Raw genomic sequence first — 19759 nt, 5'->3', positions numbered from 1 at the left:
TAGACTAGCAACGTTTTGTTTTTTGTAGGAAAGGGATGGAGGGAAGAGAAAAGAGCATCATCTACTAGATTATGAAACCGGTTTTTAACCATATCATGACAGGATAGTATGCTGAGTGTAGCTCCTTCACAGATATGACAACAGTACTCCATCTCGGGCATACTTGGCTCTTATACAAGTAGACGATTGACCACAGAACAGATCCCATATCACACTTTCCAAAAAAAAAAAAAAAAAAAATCACACGACTAGAAAATTCATCATAACTTTTGTTTGACTGAACGGAAATTGAGAAAAAGGTTTTCACAATATAGCTGTGAAGGTGATCTATGATTTGTAATAATTGTTTGAAATTGGGTCGAAAAATGAGTAAGCTGTGAAGCTTTAAAGCAGTTCTAAATGACTAAAACTGACACCTAACCATATATTCAAATACGGTAGTGTTTGAATGATAAATTATTTCATTAAATGATTAAAAAATATTTTTCCTGAGACTTTTGGTGCAAGACACTATTTTCGAGAAGACTTATTTTTTTCTTCATCCCCTCATAGAGAGAGAAAAAGGATATGTTTGATATGAACGAGTGTCGTCAGTTTGAAATTGATGCGTGTGTTTACGTTGTTGGCGCAAAGTTTAAATAGGAGTTTGAGATTTGAAAGCATTAAAATTTTCAAATTAACTTTACGAAATAATGTTTTCGAATATATGATTAAACTTTTATTTAAAATTCGCACATATCGACTTTAGACTGACAACAATTGTTAATAATACCAGGCGTATACACGAGGAGGTGACCCTTCGGTTTTAATACTGTTCTGTACATATGTATACGCGTCTGAATTCGTGTATCGGCTAATTTGTATATTGATCTCTAGTGATTATGTTGACGTGTGTATAACATTAAAGGGGCTGTTCACAATACATATACAGATTGCAAAACAGTGAAGGGACAATAGCTTCTTGTACGATAGGATCCGGAGAGTCGGTTCTTGGTTCACCTGTTTGGACCATAGGACTTGGAATAAAGATCTTCAACTTCTTCAAAGAAAAAGACCAACACAGAAATCATTAAAAAAATAATATTTATATTTCTTTATTCCGATAGTCCCTTGCAAACATCGTTTTTATTCATATTTCCAGTCTGTTGAATCCGACCCGCCTCCCGATCGGTCGGAGAAACCCAACTTCTCTTGTTAGCTCTAAAATCTCAACTAACTAAATCTCTACGTCTCATTCTAAGATCCACGTCAGACTGCTAGAGGTCAGACCTATTTTAAGTTATTGCTTTTAATTTAATCGTTCTAAACCTCATTTTGTTTATACTATTTTTCTAAACATTATCTTTCTAGTTTATATTTATATAAACATTTATTTCAACTAGAATTTAATTTCAAGCAACCGATTTATCCTAGGCTAGCAAGGTTATCTGGCATCGTCCCACATTGCTTCTGCTACTAGACTACCAGAAAAATGAAGAGAACAAAAAAAAAACAACATACTTCTTTGAAAAAGTTATTTTACATCGAAAATCTCAGAAAAAATTATTTTAATCATTAAATTAAATATTTGATAACATTTGGTTTTCTAAAATTTTCAAGATTATCCTTAGTAATTAATGCTTTCAAAGGTTGTTATGTTGTTAGTTCCGGGGCAACGCCGGAGAATAGACTAGTCGATTATTATTATCATTATTATTATTATTATCATTATCATTGTGTTTCGTAAGTTTGAATACAATGTCAGCTAAAATAGGTGTTTTAGAATGGAGTGTTTATTTACAATAACTTTGAAATGTTATCAAATGTATGAATTTCTAGATAAATATTATAGATTATGTAAAAAATACCAGGTGATCTAAACGTGTTAATGACGTAATGTAAGGGAGATAGATTTTGAGACACATGCAGTTTTGGGTTAGAGTTGAACAATTTAGCATGGAAGATATCGTCTCCGCGTTTGGAAGCTGGAAAAATGCGACTATAGCATGGTGTAAAACTTACGCCTTGAAGCTCTGATGGGAAAGTTTATACAAAACGAACTTGGTATTTAGCGTTCCTTGGAAAGGAGACAGTTGTTTTAGGAATGTAAGAAACAGACCAGAAAAGTAAAAAAAACATATTCGTCCCTATAAAGAAGGTATGTTTTTCTTTTGTTCGGACCAAGTGAACAAAGATGTTTATCTGTTGCTGTAAAAGACTGCCCAGCGTACGTTTGTTTGTTACGATGCGAACAGAGTCATATGTGAAACACCCGCACATATATACAACTAGAGAAACATTTTAAACACTAGACTTCACACTTTATACATATATCACATGTTTTTATACACCCACCCCAATATATAACAAGATGTAACTAAACTCCTTTTTTTTTAAACTTTTATTCACCCCCAGTCAAGGCATATTGTAACTGAAACGTAAGAGTGCTACTCTGATTGAAGATCAGATTTATAGTGGCAGCTTCAGTGGGGAGTCGGGCAGCAAGATGTTTATCTACATTAGTTGGGAAAACAAGGAGAGAATTCCAAGGGCAAGAAGTCAAAGGAGGAAAGCGAGTTATTGTCATACGAACTCTTTCACTTTTTAAAAGATTCAAGACTGTCTCAGTGCTACAAATCCATCCTTAATGTTACATTTTTTTTAAAGATGTTGTTCAAGATAATGTAATTTTAAAGCCTATAAAAGGGCAATAATTTAACGCTTTTATGAAGTTCAAAATTGTACAAGTTTTGAAATATTTAACATATTACATTATTGCTGTTGTTTATATAATAATTAAGGCTAGGACAACAGCATATTCTTTTCATTGTTTGGACTCTCGAGTGTGTATCCGTTGATATCTTATATGCTTTTATATAGAGTGATGTGGCTCTCGGTTGATTAACTGTCTGTGTCGATATATACTCGAGAGTAAAAACAATGAAAAGAATATGCTGCTTTCCTAGCCCTAATAATAATATATATGGAAACTGCATCAAGTTAAATAAAATCTTACAGCGTATTTTATGAACATCTAATGTCAAGTCGTTCATATTCTTTTTGCATTACATAGTTTTGGTCTAAAAATATATTTCAACTTCATCATCAGAAAACAAATCGACCTCTGCTAAATGGTTCACAGTGATTTATATAATTTCTGACTTACCCTATAACTTCCGGTGTTTGCTCAAAAGCATAAACTATGGATTAATCTAATTTTAACTTTGTTGTCTAGTACTGACGGCAGGAATGCTCGAAACTCTTATTTTTGAGTTGATGAATAATATTTTTTTTACTCATAAAAATATTAGGTCTCTTCTAGCAGTATCAGAATTTTTGTAGGAATTTTTGACACCCCTAACACGAAACTGCGAATACAATATAAAAATCTCGTAATTTCTCTGTTAAAAGTGGGTTATTTATTTTCTTTATGGATTATACTTCCAAAATAAACTATTAAAGTTGTTTTAAAAGTAATAAAAATATTTTTATTTTTTTTTAAAACAGTAATGAATTTTCCGAACTCAATATTTTTCAATTTTTAAACTCAATATTTTTAAATTTTAAAAATCTATCAAAATTTTTCTATTAATTCTATTTTTACGATATTTTCAGGGTCAATGTGAAATTTTATGTTCTTTCCAATAAACCGAATATAATATTTTAGACAAACGTTTTTTTTAAATTCACGCCCCCCCATTTTCACGCCCCCCCCATTTTCAACTTTCTCTTAAAAAGTAAATAATTAATTTATGTTTAATAGTTTTATATATCACAAATTGAAGAGAAAAGGTCAATAAATAATATATTCAAATTTAAAACAAAAAAAAATCAGTTTTTTAGAAATTTACCTGTAAAGTCCGAAGTTTAAAACCTTATTTTATAAGAACACATTTTTTCTTTTTGTCTTTTTTTTTTTTTTTAATGAAACCTTGGTCCTTGCTCCTTTAATTGAAAAAAAAATTAGGGCTTGAATTACATTTTTCGAGGAGTTATAAGCTTAGAAAGATAGGGGGTCGAATAATTTACGCCTCTCATTTTGAAATGTCTATTAAAAAGTAAATAATTAATTTATGTTTAATAGTTTTATATATCACAAATTGAAGAGAAAAGGTCAATAAATAATATATTCAAATTTAAAACAAAAAAAAAAATCAGTTTTTTAGAAATTTACCTGTAAAGTCCGAAGTTTAAAACCTTTTTAAAAAAAAAAACACATTGTTTTGTTTTGTTTTTTTTTTTAAATAAAACCTTGGTCCTTACTCCTTTAATTGAAAAAAAAATTAGGGCTTGAATTACATTTTTCGAGGAGTTATAAGCTTGGAAAGATGGGGTGGAATTATTCACTATTTTCACGAAATTTCTGACACTGCTAGTACATAAGTTGTGGTTAAATTATCAATTGTTAATCATTATACACTTTCTTAAAAGAATTGTCAACTTTGAACGAAAAAAACTCCCAAATCCGACACACGATTGTCAAGGGTCGCTACTCCCAAATCTGACATACTACTGCAAAGGATCGCTACTCCCAAATCCCTTACACCCCCTGTAAAAGGTCTATTCCAAAATCTAAATCGACTCAGTCTCTAAAACCTGGCATTTTATTCAAATCAAATTCTCAGTTGCATATAATCGGCAAGAAATCGCATTAGTCGACACGGTTGTTCAGGATAAAATTAACTGGGCATCGCCATATTTTTTTATTATTATTATTCTAGCAGTTGAGCTCTACAAGATCAACAGACACGTCGACGTATTTGAGGCAAGTAATTTTCGCACTCATTACAATTTTCTCTACATCCTTATTAGAGATATTTTTCTAACGTTTATTCAAGAAAACCAATAACAAAAGGACAGTTTGTTTGATTTGTTTCATAAAAAAAAAATGCGTATCTAAAAATCATATCCGCATTTGTCATAATACTCTTCTACGTCCAAAACGGTTGGAATGCAGCAGTCACTTCATGATCTCAATTAACTTTTGGGTGAAGGAAAAAAGGAAATCAACAAAAGCCAAATTGCATATGTTCAAATTAGACGATACAATTATCGGAGATGAAGAAGCCACTTTTGACAATCGCGTAAGAGAACAAAAGCTTGACAATAACAGTGTACAAAAACTTCAATGTGGACAATTTTTTAAGGTTCTTCATTAACTTTTGAGAGACAATAGAGGTTCTATTGTGAAGCAAGGATTACACAATCTCCAACCACACCTTTTCTGAACAACTATTGTTCGAGTCCAGTGGCAAAGAGAAGTCCAAGATGACTGGAAACAATGCCGAGATAAGCAAAGAGCCAAGTGGTCATCCATTTTAGTACTGACCAGGTTCAACGTTGCTTAACTTCAGTGTGTCAATGTGACTATACTGTATATCATTGGTGATCTCAAAAAGCTAGGAAAAGTGTGGAAATTAGTTTTTTCCATGTACTATTACATAAAACAATTCAAATGAATCCAAAATTTTAAAGATTTGCTGAAAATTAGAAAAAAAAAGCGGCAATGATTATTACAGACCAGCAAATTTACTTGTCCGACATCCGTCCCATGTCACAAAAGAACACCATCACAAACCTTAATTAATGAGAAACGTATTATCTTCATTCATAGTCGCTCTTTATCAGTTAAAAATCATTTAAAAATTTCCTCACCCAAAATTTTTTAAAATGAAAGAAACATGGCTGTCTGAACATCCTTACAGTGAAAATGGGATATTCAAAATCGCGTTGACCGTTATGATGCTGCATTCCCTTCGAATGAAATTGGAATGTTCCAAAAATGCCAATAAACAATTGTTCAAGATGGATAAGTTAGTCATCTCCAGCCATTGCTTGGTCGGTGCAGACCACCACCATCACCTCTACCACGTCACACCCACTACTGCTACCATCACATCCACCGAACTTACCAACACCACCATACCACTGCCACACCACCGTAATTACCATCACCACCGCCGCCATCGCCACCACAACAAAATGTACATAACATAAAATTAACGCCTTTTGGGTGAGAAAATTATGACCTACTTATGTATCATGTCAAAATTAATGTGAATTCCAATGCATTTCAGGTGAAAACATTATTACATACTTTCCACTACCACTAATAAACCATCGTAAGTGCACTATTGCCACCGTTACCATCACCACTAATACCCTACTGCAATTATCACTATTAATACCTGCAATTACCACCCTCACCATTGACACCACCGTCACTACCATCATAACGATGCTACAATCGCAGCCAGCACAATCCCACCACTGCCACTGCCACCGCCACCATCGCCACCACACAGCCAACACTGCCACCACTACAAAATGTACATAGCATAAAATTAATGCATTTCAGGTGAGAATATTATTACCTACTTATGTATCATGTCAAGCTTAGTATAAATTCCAACGCATTTCCGGTGATAACATCATCATCACCATCATGCAGTCCATCAGTCTTGACGATGGCTATTTGGGGTATCAGTGCTTTATCCCTTGGTGTTGGCATAGTCTCACTCCATCACCACAGGATTTTCCACCTTGGCTCGTGCAGTTTAGGTGCAGTACTTGTTGCACATCAGATAGACACCCTCTGAACCTCCAATGCTGATGTCCAGTGGAGCGAACCTGTGACAACTGGCAGCAGGGGAGGCTGCAGCTTTTGGCTGAAAGTAATCTCAGTGAGGTAGACAGTGGCTCTATCGTGTCTGCTACTACGCCTTTTCTTTTTGGATGAGGTTCCATAGTCTTTTAAGGAAAACTGCGAGGCAGCAGTAGGATTTGAAGTCAGAGTTCCCATCTCTTAGCCTTTTGCTGTGATAAGGCCCATAAGGCAGTGGTGTTTGATTTTAGAGTTCGTTCCCCTAGTCTTCGCCCAACCAAGGCACCCACAAGACAGTGGGGTAGGTATTGGTAGTGTGCCAAGGCATGTCCACACATCAGTGGGCCATAACGCACTACCTTTGGGGTCTCCTACTACTCTGAGATCTCCTACAAGTTTAGCTTGGGGCCGCAAGGCACCCAGTTACCATGTGTGGCCAATGTGGAGGCACTGTAGGAGTCTTGATGATGGAGAAGCTATGTTCTGGCAGGGAAGACATGCATAGCTGCTCACTTTTCACCACGAAGTTAGCCAGCGGTGTTAGCTGGAAGCGAGAAGGCATGCAAGCATGAACTTAATACTACTAATAATAACTTAATACTAACTTGCACCTAACACACTAGATGCATCACACCCGCCCTGCTGGATTAAGAATCCAAACGCACAGGTGATAACATAATTACTTACTTAAGTGCCATGTAAAAGTAAGGAAAAGGATAAGGTGCCAGTTAAAACATCATTATGTACTTACGTATCATATTGAAATTAGTATAAATTCTAACACATTTCAGGTGATAACATTATTACCTACTTAAATATGATGTGGAAATAAGTAAAATGATAAGGTGCTGCTGTAGATTCTAGATAATTTTACCCAACGCATTGCAGGTGAAAACATTGTTACGTATTAATGTATCGTGTTGAAGTTAGTAGAAATGCTAAAAATAATTGAAAATGAATCAAGAGAAAAATATTTATGAGAAAACCAGAAAGTGCTCACTCGCGACAATTATAGCCCATATGGTCTCTTAACTGCTCAACTCCCTTTTGGCAGGATTATACGAGATAATTACGGTTAACATCTGATCGAAATAGCCAGAGGAATTATTCCTTCCTCCGACTTATGCGTATTTCAACTTATTATGCAACAATTATTGCAGTTTCTTCTTTTTGTCACAATACGGTTTGACTTTTTTTTTTTATTTCCAGCTGCCATTTTATCTAACGAGTTCACTCTTTATTTACTTATTGCTTCTCTAATTTCTGCTAATTTCTAAGCTACTTTTATTCGTAAACTGGACCATCAAAACTCCAGTCACTAACTTCTAATGGCTAAGTTAAGTTCCATACTCGGAAAATTTGATTCGTTGTATGAATTTATTTGGCAGCTTTCAAACTGTCTACACAGACAAATTCTTCATAATTCAAATACAAAATTTCCTTGTTTTTGTACAACTGGGTAGGTTAAGTCATCTATGATGTAACTGCACCACAAATTACTTCATTCTATCCCAAGAAGAAGACAAACACAAAGTGATTTTTACTTTCATGGAGATTTAAAACACCCACTATTTGATGAAGAGGTTTTACCTTGAAATATGTTATGCAATACGACTACACACATTAGATTACTATGTATAAACTGTGATTAAATCAAGTAAGATTCATCCATTTCTGAGTCAGAGGATTGTAAATACCTTAAATACATAGTGCACACTTATCTTTTATCGCAACACCAATCGCACTCCTTACTGATTCATTCCATTTTTTTACCATTATGAGCAAATGTCAAAAGTTGATATGTAACATGTTTCTATTAAATCTTATTACTTAGATGCAAAATTATCAGATTATCAAGAAAAGATTGTGACATAATTGCTATTAACTGAGTTACAAGTCACTTTAATTAAATTATAATCTCTAGAAAAAGTGATGGCTCACATTATATATATTTTACGGCCGCCATTTTGTAAATTCCAATATGGCCGCCATATGCACATCTGGGCAAATGCAAACATTGATTTTCTGATTACCTAGACAATAATCTTTCTAAAAATGTATAGTTTTTCAAATCTTCAAAACATTCTCACAAAATTACATCATGAAACTGACTAATAGTTGTATTTCTTGTAATAATATATCTCAAGCAGTTCTCCACATTTATCCACAAAAATATTGATTTTTTTTTAATTTACGGTCTGATCAGAACTAATATTGTGCTGATGATTTTATTGAAGGACATTTTATTGTTTGCTTATGTGATGATCTTTTTAACTACTGTGGAATTTCCACACGTTCTGCTAGTTTCCATTAATAAATATTGATTTCCTACTGTTGCGACATGCTTCAAAACTGGAACAACTAATTGAGAAAAGAACGTACAAAAATAATAATAACACCAATAATAACAACAAATATGCGAGGAATGCTTTACAAAAGAAAAGTTTTGTTTATTAAATTAAACTAATCTGCTCTCTCGCATGAATTTGCAAATAGAGCGTCTGTGTGTCCATACATTCATTTCTATTTAAGCCACAAAAATATTAAGAACTAGAGAATAGTTTTTGTGTCTATTAAAACTGAAAATCATTTCCTTTATCTTATTATTATCAAGAATGAGTATCCTTTTCCTTGCTCATAAAATTAAAATTGTACACGTGATTATTCTTTTATTTGTTATAAGTTATTATTAAGATTAAGCCATCCCTTTCTGCGCTCATCAAACTAATAGTGGCGATCTGTGAAAAAGCTGTTGATAAGAAGACCCCAAAATGATGCGTATTCTCTTCTGATGACTCGACATTTTCTGGAGGACGAAATGAAGTACTACACAAGTGAGATATAGACGATAAACACGATTATATACAAGTCTACAAGTAAACAAACCAAAAAGAGAAAGGCCCTGAAACGGTCCGTATTATCTCCTGATAAACCAACATTAACTGGAAACCGAAATGGAATCCTTCACAAGTGAGAACAGCTGAAAAACATGATTATATATACAAGCCTACAAGGTAAGCTGCTTCTTTGAAAACACAATATCTTCTGTTGTTTGCTTCATGGCGAATTTTGCTGCTGTTCTGGTAGTAATTTTTATCCTATAGAGACATGGTTAGTCTGTTGACTTTCAGAAATAGACTGAATGGCGACTGGGAATAGACCAACGACACCTGGGGAAAGACCAAATGAACTCATCGGGCCAGCAACCCAGAGTTTTAATAATATAAGCTACAAATATATACAAGCCTACAAGGTAAGCTGCTTCTTTCAAAATGCAGCATCTTTTATTGTCTGCTTGCCTCATGGCGAATTTCTGGTACTGTCCCGCTAGCAAATTTATTTTTCTGTCTGCAAAAAAATCTTCCAATTAAAATCAAATATTTTTCGTATGAGAAAAATCCCTTTACAATTGGATAATGATGCATCCAATTTTATCCTCTTCAAAATCCGATGACAGGGGAAAAAGTTAAAAAACAAAACTAAAACGAAACATAGGCGATAAATAATACGAGATAACATAAAAAAAAAATGTAAAATTGTTGAAAGAATATTTTATGCTGTTATCATGTCATCTAATGCAATCTGTCACGTTTTATTTAAAGAAGCTGTTATGTAAGAAATAATTTTCTCCTCTCTGTAACCTCTTTCCAACAGAAGAAACGTTGCGAATCTGTCTCTGCTCTTTCGTTATTTTCATGGCAAGTGCCCGCTTTAGCTTCATAATCAATGGTCCCCTCACTACAAAGCGTTCACAACAAGCACTCGTCTAGCTACAACCACTATCAACAATTTTTCCCACTCTCTACATGTGCCTAAATCTTAACTCAATTTCCATAAACAAAGCTTTTTTTCCCCAAGAACTGCCCGCCTGTGGAACTATTCCTCTGGTCTGCTTATCAGTTAATTACAACATTTTTTCTTCAAGTTTGATGTAAACAAGTTCTTGTTGAAATACTCCCTTAAATCATCGGATTCTACTCAATTTATACGACTAATGTTATTTATCAGAGTGACCATCTTACACTCATCAACCTTTATCCTTGAGTGATTCAGGCTTTGATAAGTGATGACTCCCTTGTAAAACAATTGAATCATGCATGGTCCCCCGTGGTTGCACAGTGAACGAGGCATAAAAAATAACTAAGTTCAGCATTTGCCCCAACCCCTATTTAGCCCCAAAAGTCACCAGGGGACACCAAATCCTGGTGAAAATGAACAAACGGTGCAGTTTTAAGCCTTAACATATGTAAATTTGAGTTCTGCACCATGCAAAAAAAGAAATGACTAAGTCCATTTGCGCCCCCGGCCCCCATTTAGCCCCAAAAGTTCTCAAAGTCTTAACATATTTAAATTTGAGTACAGCACTATGAAAAACTGCTAAATAGACCGACACAGAAAATTTTGGACAAATATGTTAAAAAAAAATAGTCCCAAAAATAGAGTGTTTTTATTAGCCTTAAAAGAGTTATCGCGAAGTATAGACAAACAAAATTATATAGAAATCAGTTATGTACAACTTTTCAGAAAGTTTTATAAAAATCTAAGGCATCATTTTTTTTTTTTTTTTAATAAGCACAAAAGTGTCAATATTAGCCATTTTAACCCAAAAGGCACCCCTAGGGGGGGGCAACCGGAGTTTTCCTGGAAATCCGTTCTGTTACTTTTTACTCATATCATGTTTAATGTTTGTGCAAAATTTCAAAAAATTCCAAAGTGTAGTTATTAAGAAAAGTGCGGACAGACGAGCAAACATGGGGAAAATTTACAGGTCCACTCTCCTTTTGTTGGGGAACCAAAAATCAGTTTATGCAATTGGAAGAAAAAAGATAAATAAAAAGACAAAGTAATACGTAAAGAGAATTAAAGTAATAGGAGTTGACAATGATATGCTTTTAGAAATGTAAAGAATGCTTGAATGTATAACGGAAAGTAAACAAGCAAGTGTCTTATACAATATCAAAGTTCCTGATCTGATTATTTTTTACTATAGTTGACTCAATGTGATGTTTTTATTGGGATACGAGACTACTTTCTATAAACCGTTTCATTTTAATATCCTATGTATGTTTGGTGATCCAAGATTTGCGGGGATTAATTTTGTGGTTGAAAATATACATGTGTGAGACCAAAGTGTTTTCAAAATAATTATTATATCCCTAACTCTTATTAACTTGTGTCATGAAAAAACATAAAATAGTTCTTGCTTAAGATACAAAATATATGGATATAATTTCAATAAACAATACTTGTTGTTTGAGGTGTGACTATTTATATTCCAGCAAAGATTTGTCCTTGGTAGTAATTTCTTAGCACAAAGTATTATGAGAATCTTGAAGATAAAGACTAACAGTTTTTGGAAAATGCTATGGGTGATTGGAGTTACTAGAAAAAGTGTAAATATTACTGAAATTTTATACAAAAACATGTAATGTGCAGTTATTTATAGACATATACTAAATTATTGGAAGTAATTGTACGAATATGCCAGAGGGTTTTCTTATTTCCTGCCCTTTTCAACATTTTCTGGAAATTTGTGATAGAATAACTGTAAAATCTGCAATCAACACTGGTACTTAGTAATGAGTTCTCGCGTAATGACGTGTAATATTCGTTTTACTAATGATGACTTGCTTGTTTCTGTTGTCCCTGCTAAACTGGAGCTTTCTACATGAGCTTAAAGCCTCTTGTGATAAATGGAACATGAAAGTGAACCTAGACAAATACAAAATCTTTTCCTCTTTTGCAGATAAAATCTCAATAAAAAACGGTTTTAAAATAACGATTTTCTTTTCTGTTTTTTGGTTCGATGGTTGCAGGATCCTCGCCTGACATTAGCCAAGAAGTAAGAATAACAACTTCTACATTGTGAAAAGAAACAATATGGAGCAGGAAAAAACACATCAACACCTCTAAAGTTAAGACTTTCTAATGCATTGATAGTTTCTATTGCTTATGCAAGTGAAACATGGACTATGTTGGCAGAACTTGAGAGGAAACTTAATATCTTTGAAATAAAATATTTAAAATGTATCCTTGGAAAAGCATTGCAAGATAAACTAAGAAATGCAAATATCAGAGAGAAGCTTAATATTAAGTGTCGTCATCAATGTTATTAAAAACGAGATTAATATGATTTTTCACACGTTTCCCGATTACCAGACTCCAGCTATGTAAAGGAATTATATCATAGATATTTTGCCACAAGTGAACAAATCACGTTCACAATTTAACTATCTGAGTTGATTGCAATCAAAATATTAGGTTGGTGCAAAAATAATTTCGTTATTTATCAGATATATATATATATATGTCAAAAAACGACATTATGTTTGCACCAACCTTATATTATATTACTATATGAAAATGCGAGCATGAAAAGTAATATGGTTAAGCTTAAACATGGAAAGGTAAAGAATTAGTTGTTAAAACTGGAAAAGAAAAGGAAAGATATTCTAATAAAAAATATAATAAATTTATAACTTAAAATATTACAGCATTAAGAATTGATTATATAATGTTATAAATTGAATTAAAATAAAATTCTTAATGCTGCAATATTTTAAGTTATAAATTTACTATATTTTTTACTAGAATATCTTGTCCTTTTCTTTTCCAGTTTTAACAACTAGTCCTTTACTTTTCCATGTTTAAGCTTAACCATATTACTTTTCATGCTCGCATTTCTCTATTGTAATCCATGATTTTTCCAGGCTTCTAATAAATTCACTTATTCTCTGTTTAATTTCAGTCTTATTTTTTTCCCCCATAAACATAACATACACGTTAAATAACAATGTAGGGCATTCGTCTGCTTCAATAAGATCCCCACAATTATCTCCCTTTTATTCTTTCATTCCGTCTGGTTCACTAGTTACTTCTCTTTTCGCGACAGCAGTGAATTAGTAGCAAAACTAGTTGCTGAAGCTTAAGGAGTTGAGATACGTTTTTTTTTTTTTATCACTGATTTTCAAACCAGTCATAAAAAAACGTCGCTCACCTCCTTGCGTTTTTTTTTTACGATTTTGAACACCACTAAATTCATCATAACTTTTGTTTTACTGAACGAAAACTTAATTTTTTTTCACAATATAACTGAGTATGTGATTGATAGACTGTAATAATTGTTTGAAATTTGGTCGAAAAATGTGAGCGTGATGAAGCTTTAAAGCAGTTCTAAATGACTAAAACTGCCACTTAACCATGTATTCAAACACAGTAGTGGTTGTGAATGATACTTATTAGTTACTCGTGCAGAAAATAGACCGTGATGAAATAATAACGTTATTAGAAACCCATTCTTAACATGGGGAGGGGCTTTTAAAAAACTATTCTATACTTTCACCTAGCAGTTTAATAAACAAAAGATACCATAAAACTCGAATTTAAATTGAAAACCCTATCTAAAAATAGCATGGTTTATATTCTGTATAAGTACAATTAATCGGAAAGATCTATTGTTTATCTAAATAAGGATAATACCAAATTACAGCTATAAATAAAAATAAAATGCTTATCAACATGAGCTACAAGCTCATCCCATTTACCATTTGTTTTCAAGTTGCCACAAGGTAGAAGAAATAAAGAAAAGGTTCAATAACCTTGCCCTTTTGCGGTTAGGTTTTGTGTATCGGTTATTTTATTACTCCCGTCGATTTCGACGTATTAGTTCTGCCAAAACAACTAAGTTATTTGGAAATCTACACAGATGATTTATTTTTAGTGGTGAAGGCTTTGTGCAGAAACAACCACACCTTTTGGTTCAACTGCTAATTTCAGTCGGTGCAATGGCTGCCACAGGACAGAACAGACAGTAGACCTCAGGTTTTTACATTAGAATGTACCTTTTCCTAGATGCATATCTTAAAGAAGGCTGACGGTGCATCTCTCTGACTGAATTAAACGCGCAACTAGATACAAATCTTGGAATTTCTATGTTATCGGTTATGTTATGTAATGATGTTACAACTGTATTTCAATGTACAACATTAAGACCCATCAAACGCAAAAGTAAAGATACCCATTACATTGATTAACAAATACCGTTCATTATAGAACTATTCTCAAAGGGCACGTCGTCTTGTTCACAAGATCAAAAGCAAGAGCAGTTCCTTCTCGCTATATTTACTCTGTGTCCTGTTACTGACGTCACTTCCTTAGACACGTTTACATAGATTCAACTAATACGATTTATAATAGCAATGCTGTAAAAGCATTGAATTCTTTTGCTGATCAAGAAAAAAAAGTGAGAAACATTAAAACACTTTATTGATAAAAACGTGTAAAAAATATGTTTTACTTACCTGCTTTTGTCCCTTTTCTCTTAAAATGAAAAAAAGAAGCGAAAATCCGCACACTTCCATATAAACTGCAACAAATAAATATAGTCAATTTTATTATTATACTAGACCACCCGTGACCCGTTGGGTCAGTACGTTATATTAGCTATGGTATTCATGTATGAGCGTGACACGTGTGGCATAAAGAAAATAGTTTTTTTTTACATAACAGAAGCATTTCTATGAAAGTATATTAAAATGAAAAAAGAATATAGATAGATTTCTATGAGTCGTTCTGTTTATTATAATTGTTATTTTTTTTTAAATTACAGTTACTGAATTATAAGTGGTTGGTCATACTTATAGGTAAATATGCACTGAACAGGTATCATAATCCTTATTATAGTTAAATTCAAATTTTGATATATCATCTTTTAAATGAAATTGTTAGTTGAAAGTACAGAATAATAAAAAAAACACTCTCCACATGTTAATAATGGCTTTTTAAATAGAAAATGAAAATAAAATGTAACTTTTTTCATTTAATTTAAGCAAACATTCAGTACCCATTGTGTAAAATATTTAATTTGTATGTTAATAATAAGGTCAATAAAATTAAGACAATTCTTTTCTATTTACATTTTTTGTACAATTAATTTTTTTTAAAGAAAACTTTTGTTATCCTTTTGCTTAATTGAGACTTCTTATCAGGTTCTAACTCTCTTATATCCAGATTAATTATATTAATCAATTTATTTTATTGAATATGTATCGCTGAAAAGCACGGGTGCTTAAGCACTTATTGTACAGAAAATAAATATTGTATTCATATGCTAATAATAAGGTCAATAAAACTAAGACAATACTTTTCTATTTACAACATTTTTTGTACAATTTGAGTGTTTTAAAAAACTTTTATGTTTTCCTTTCGCTTAACTATCCAGTTTTACATCGCTCCCTTTTTCTCTCTCTCACACATACACGTAACTATTTCTCGCGTACGTAACGAAAACAGAGGGAGTAGGAGTGTTGAAATCTATGAGAGTGAAAGTGAGAGGTGTTTTCTTTCACCGCCGCTGTTTCTATTAATAATGAGTGTTGTTTTTTAAAAGGGAGAAGTTTTTTTGAAACTGCGACAGACTTTACGAAGTTGAATGTTTTTAGCCGTTAAAAAAAACAAAAAAACTACGGTTGATTTTATAAAATTATTTATTTATAATGACATGAATTAAAGATTTCTCGCGTACGTAACGAAAACAGAGGGAGTAGGAGTGTTGAAATCTATTAGAGGGAAAGTGAGAGGTGTTTTCTTTCACCGCCGCTGTTTCTATTAATAATGAGTGTTGTTTTTCTTGTTTGTTTACTTTTGTTTTTTAAAAGGGAGAAGTTTTTTTGAAACTGCGACAGACTTTACGAAGTTGAATGTTTTTAGCCGTTAAAAAAAAACAAAAAACTATTTGATCAAATTAAATGAAATTGTTTGTATTAAAAGCGATATAAAAATTCCGGAATTGGAATAACGGATTGAAGACGTTGCTATTTACGCATGCGCAACCGGATGTTGAAAACCGGAAATCTGATTGCAAACATACAAGATCCATAGACTTTTAGTATTATATAGATTATTATATTATTTAAAAAAAAAGATATTTATAAATTGTATGATTACTTTATCTGTGTATGTGTGTGTCTTTCTTGCATCTGCATGACTTATGTACAAGCGATGTTCCAAAAGTAATGCCTCCTATTTTTATCTTCCGCCCAAATGGATCAGAGGGAATTTCAAATTGCATTGTTATGATGGCTGAACCTAAGCATTCATGATGTGAAAGTTTCATCTCTCTGTTTCAAATATTGACGGTGTGAGACTCTAAGAAAACAACCCCTATCATGGACACATATCAGAAGCAGAGATGCTTTTCTTTAAATTCCTCCAGGCAGAAAAAATTGAACCGATTACATTCACTGGCGTGTGTTGAACGTTTATGAAGCCGATGCAGTTGATGTCAGCAAAGTTAGGAGATAGGTTCGTTGATTTAAGAGTTGCAATAGAAATGTGAGTGACAAAGCATGCTCCAGATTTTCACGCCCAAGGCTTCAAATGAGGCTGGCAAAAGTGCACCGAGAATGATGGTGACTATGTAGAACAAATTAAATTCTTGAGCAGAAAAGGTCGCTCGTTTTAATGGTACCACTCTTGTCTTCGTAGTTCTTAAACATTTTAGTTTTTAAGTTAAAAAATAGGAGGCCTTACTTTTGGAGCGACCCTCAAATTTTTATTTATCAAAATAAAAATACAATACCATAAAATAGAATAGTAAAAATTCTATTTAAAAAAATAATGTATATAATTTAATAATTAAATAAAATCTAATTGAATGCATTTTATTTTATTCCTAAACAAGTCAGCCATTTTAATCTTTTTTTTTAAATAACAAAAAAATCACTTAACCTTCCATATTTATAAGTATTAAAACTATGAAATATTATGTCATTTTAGCCTTAATATTCTTATTAAAATTTAATGTACTGAAAGATTTAAAGTTTTGCAAAATATTTGTATCTAATACTTTTATAAACACAGATGAAGATAATATATATCATTTTGAGATAGATTGAAATAGCTTACTTTTTCGCCCGTGTCTCACTTAAAAGAATTTATCGCACTGAGTAAATTTATCTTTTAAAATCCAGTTTTAAAAATAGCAATTTGGTAAAAGAAGAGAAAATAAAACAAACATGAAAGTAAAGACGCATGGGCAACGCCGGATAAGGACAGCTAGTATTTAATAATTTTATAAATAAACTAAAACATTCAATTAGTTCTAATTTTATAACAATTTTGTCTAACTGATAATTTAATGAGTAAACGAAACCGTAATAACTGCGTTTTACTTTTAAAATTTTATTTTAAAAAGAGAAAATTGTGCAAAAATTAATAGCATATTTAAAAAAAAAAAAAAAAAGACACAGCACAGCAAAAGTGGAAGCTAAAAAATGAAAACTGACAAATAGGAACGACCCGTAATACAATGAAAGAATAACGTATATTTTACCTACATATAAATATTAACTCTTTAAATTTGAAACTATTAGAAAACCAAATAATTTTATTAAATGGTTACAATCATGTTTTAGATTCAGATTCACGGTTGGAAAAACGAATCAATTTAATCATTTAATTAAATATTTTATAACATTATTTGGTTTTCTAATATTTTCAACTTAACCTTACAGAATAATGTGACCTAATTAACTTTTAAATCCCAACAATCTCCTTGTGCTTGTACAAGTTTATTACATTAATATACCACATTGTGGTAGCTACGTATTTCGAAGTTATGTAAAGCATGCACTGAGTTGAGCCTTGAAAGCTGACAACTTCGTATCAGACTGAAACGTATGAGATTGACATTTAAATTGGATACGAACATGGAGCTAAAGAGTAAATAAAAAAAAACAGTTTTTAAGGACATGCTCTGAAGTATATCTGTATAAAGAGGTCAGCCACTGAAGTATATATGTATAAAAAGGTCAGGCTCTGAAGTATATCTGTATAAAAAGGTCAGGCTCTGAAGTATATATGTATAAAAAGGTCAGCCACTGAAGTATATATGTATAAAAAGGTCAGGCACTGAAGTATATATGTATAAAAAGGTCAGTCACTGAAGTATATATGTATAAAAAGGTCAGGCACTGAAGTATATATGTATAAAAAGGTCAGGCACTGAAGTATATATGTATAAAAAGGTCAGCCACTTAAGTATATATGTATAAAAAGGTAAGGCTCTGAAGTATATATGTATAAAAAGGTCAGGCTCTGAAGTATAAATGTATAAAAACGTCAGTCACTGAAGTATATATGTATAAAAAGCTCAGGCACTGAAGTATATATGTATAAAAAGGTCAGGCTCTGATGTATATATGTATAAAAAGGTCAGGCACTGAAATATATATGTATAAAAAGGTCAGGCACTGAAGTATATATGTATAAAAAGGTCAGGCACTGAAGTATATATGTATAAAAAGGTCAGGCACTGAAGTATATATGTATAAAAAGGTCAGGCTCTGAAGTATATATGTATAAAAAGGTCAGGCTCTGAAGTATATATGTATAAAAAGGTCAACCACTTAAGTATATATGTATAAAAAGGTCAGTCACTTAAGTATATATGTATAAAAAGGTCAGCCACTTAAATATATATGTATAAAAAGGTCAGCCACTTAAGTATATATGTATAAAAAGCTCAGGCACTGAAGTATATATGTATAAAAAGGTCAGGCTCTGATGTATATATGTATAAAAAGGTCAGGCTCTGATGTATATATGTATAAAATGTCAGGCTCTGAAGTATATATATATAAAAAGGTCAGGCTCTGAAGTATATATATAAAAAGGTCAGCCACTTAAGTATATATGTATAAAAAGGTCAGTCACTTAAGTATATATGTACAAAAAGGTCAGCCACTTAAGTATATATGTATAAAAAGGTCAGCCACTTAAGTATATATGTATAAAAAGGTCAGCCACTTAAGTATATATGTATAAAAAGGTCAGTCACTTAAGTATATATGTATAAAAAGGTCAGCCACTTAAGTATATATGTATAAAAAGGTCAGTCACTTAAGTATATATGTATAAAAAGGTCAGCCACTTAAGTATATATGTATAAAAAGGTTAGGCACTGAAGTATATATGTATAAAAAGGTCAGGCACTGAAGTATATATGTATAAAAAGGTCAGTCACTTAAGTATATATGTATAAAAAGGTCAGCCACCTAAGTATATATGTATAAAAAGGTCAACCACTTAAGTATATATGTATAAAAAGGTCAGGCTCTGATGTATATATGTATAAAAAGGTTAGCCACTTAAGTATATATGTATAAAAAGGTCAGG

At 32.2% G+C, this 19759-nt stretch overlaps 1 protein-coding gene across 1 annotated transcript in view; it reads right to left on the bottom strand.

The window, feature by feature from the left end:
* The window catches only part of LOC145242521 (protocadherin beta-13-like), a 1864148-nt gene that overhangs the window by 1717246 nt on the left and 127143 nt on the right, over positions 1 to 19759 (bottom strand). Inside the window, exon 2 of the mRNA XM_080105591.1 lies at positions 14884 to 14948. The gene's annotated coding sequence lies outside the window, so the exon portion shown is untranslated. The remainder of the gene's footprint in view (positions 1 to 14883; positions 14949 to 19759) is intronic.

The sequence above is a fragment of the Euprymna scolopes genome, chromosome 21 (genome assembly GCF_053919585.1).
Source record: "Euprymna scolopes isolate OS-2025 chromosome 21, ASM5391958v1, whole genome shotgun sequence".
NCBI classification, from domain to species: Eukaryota; Metazoa; Mollusca; class Cephalopoda; order Sepiida; family Sepiolidae; genus Euprymna; species Euprymna scolopes.
This window is presented reverse-complemented; position numbering and strand designations above follow the sequence as displayed.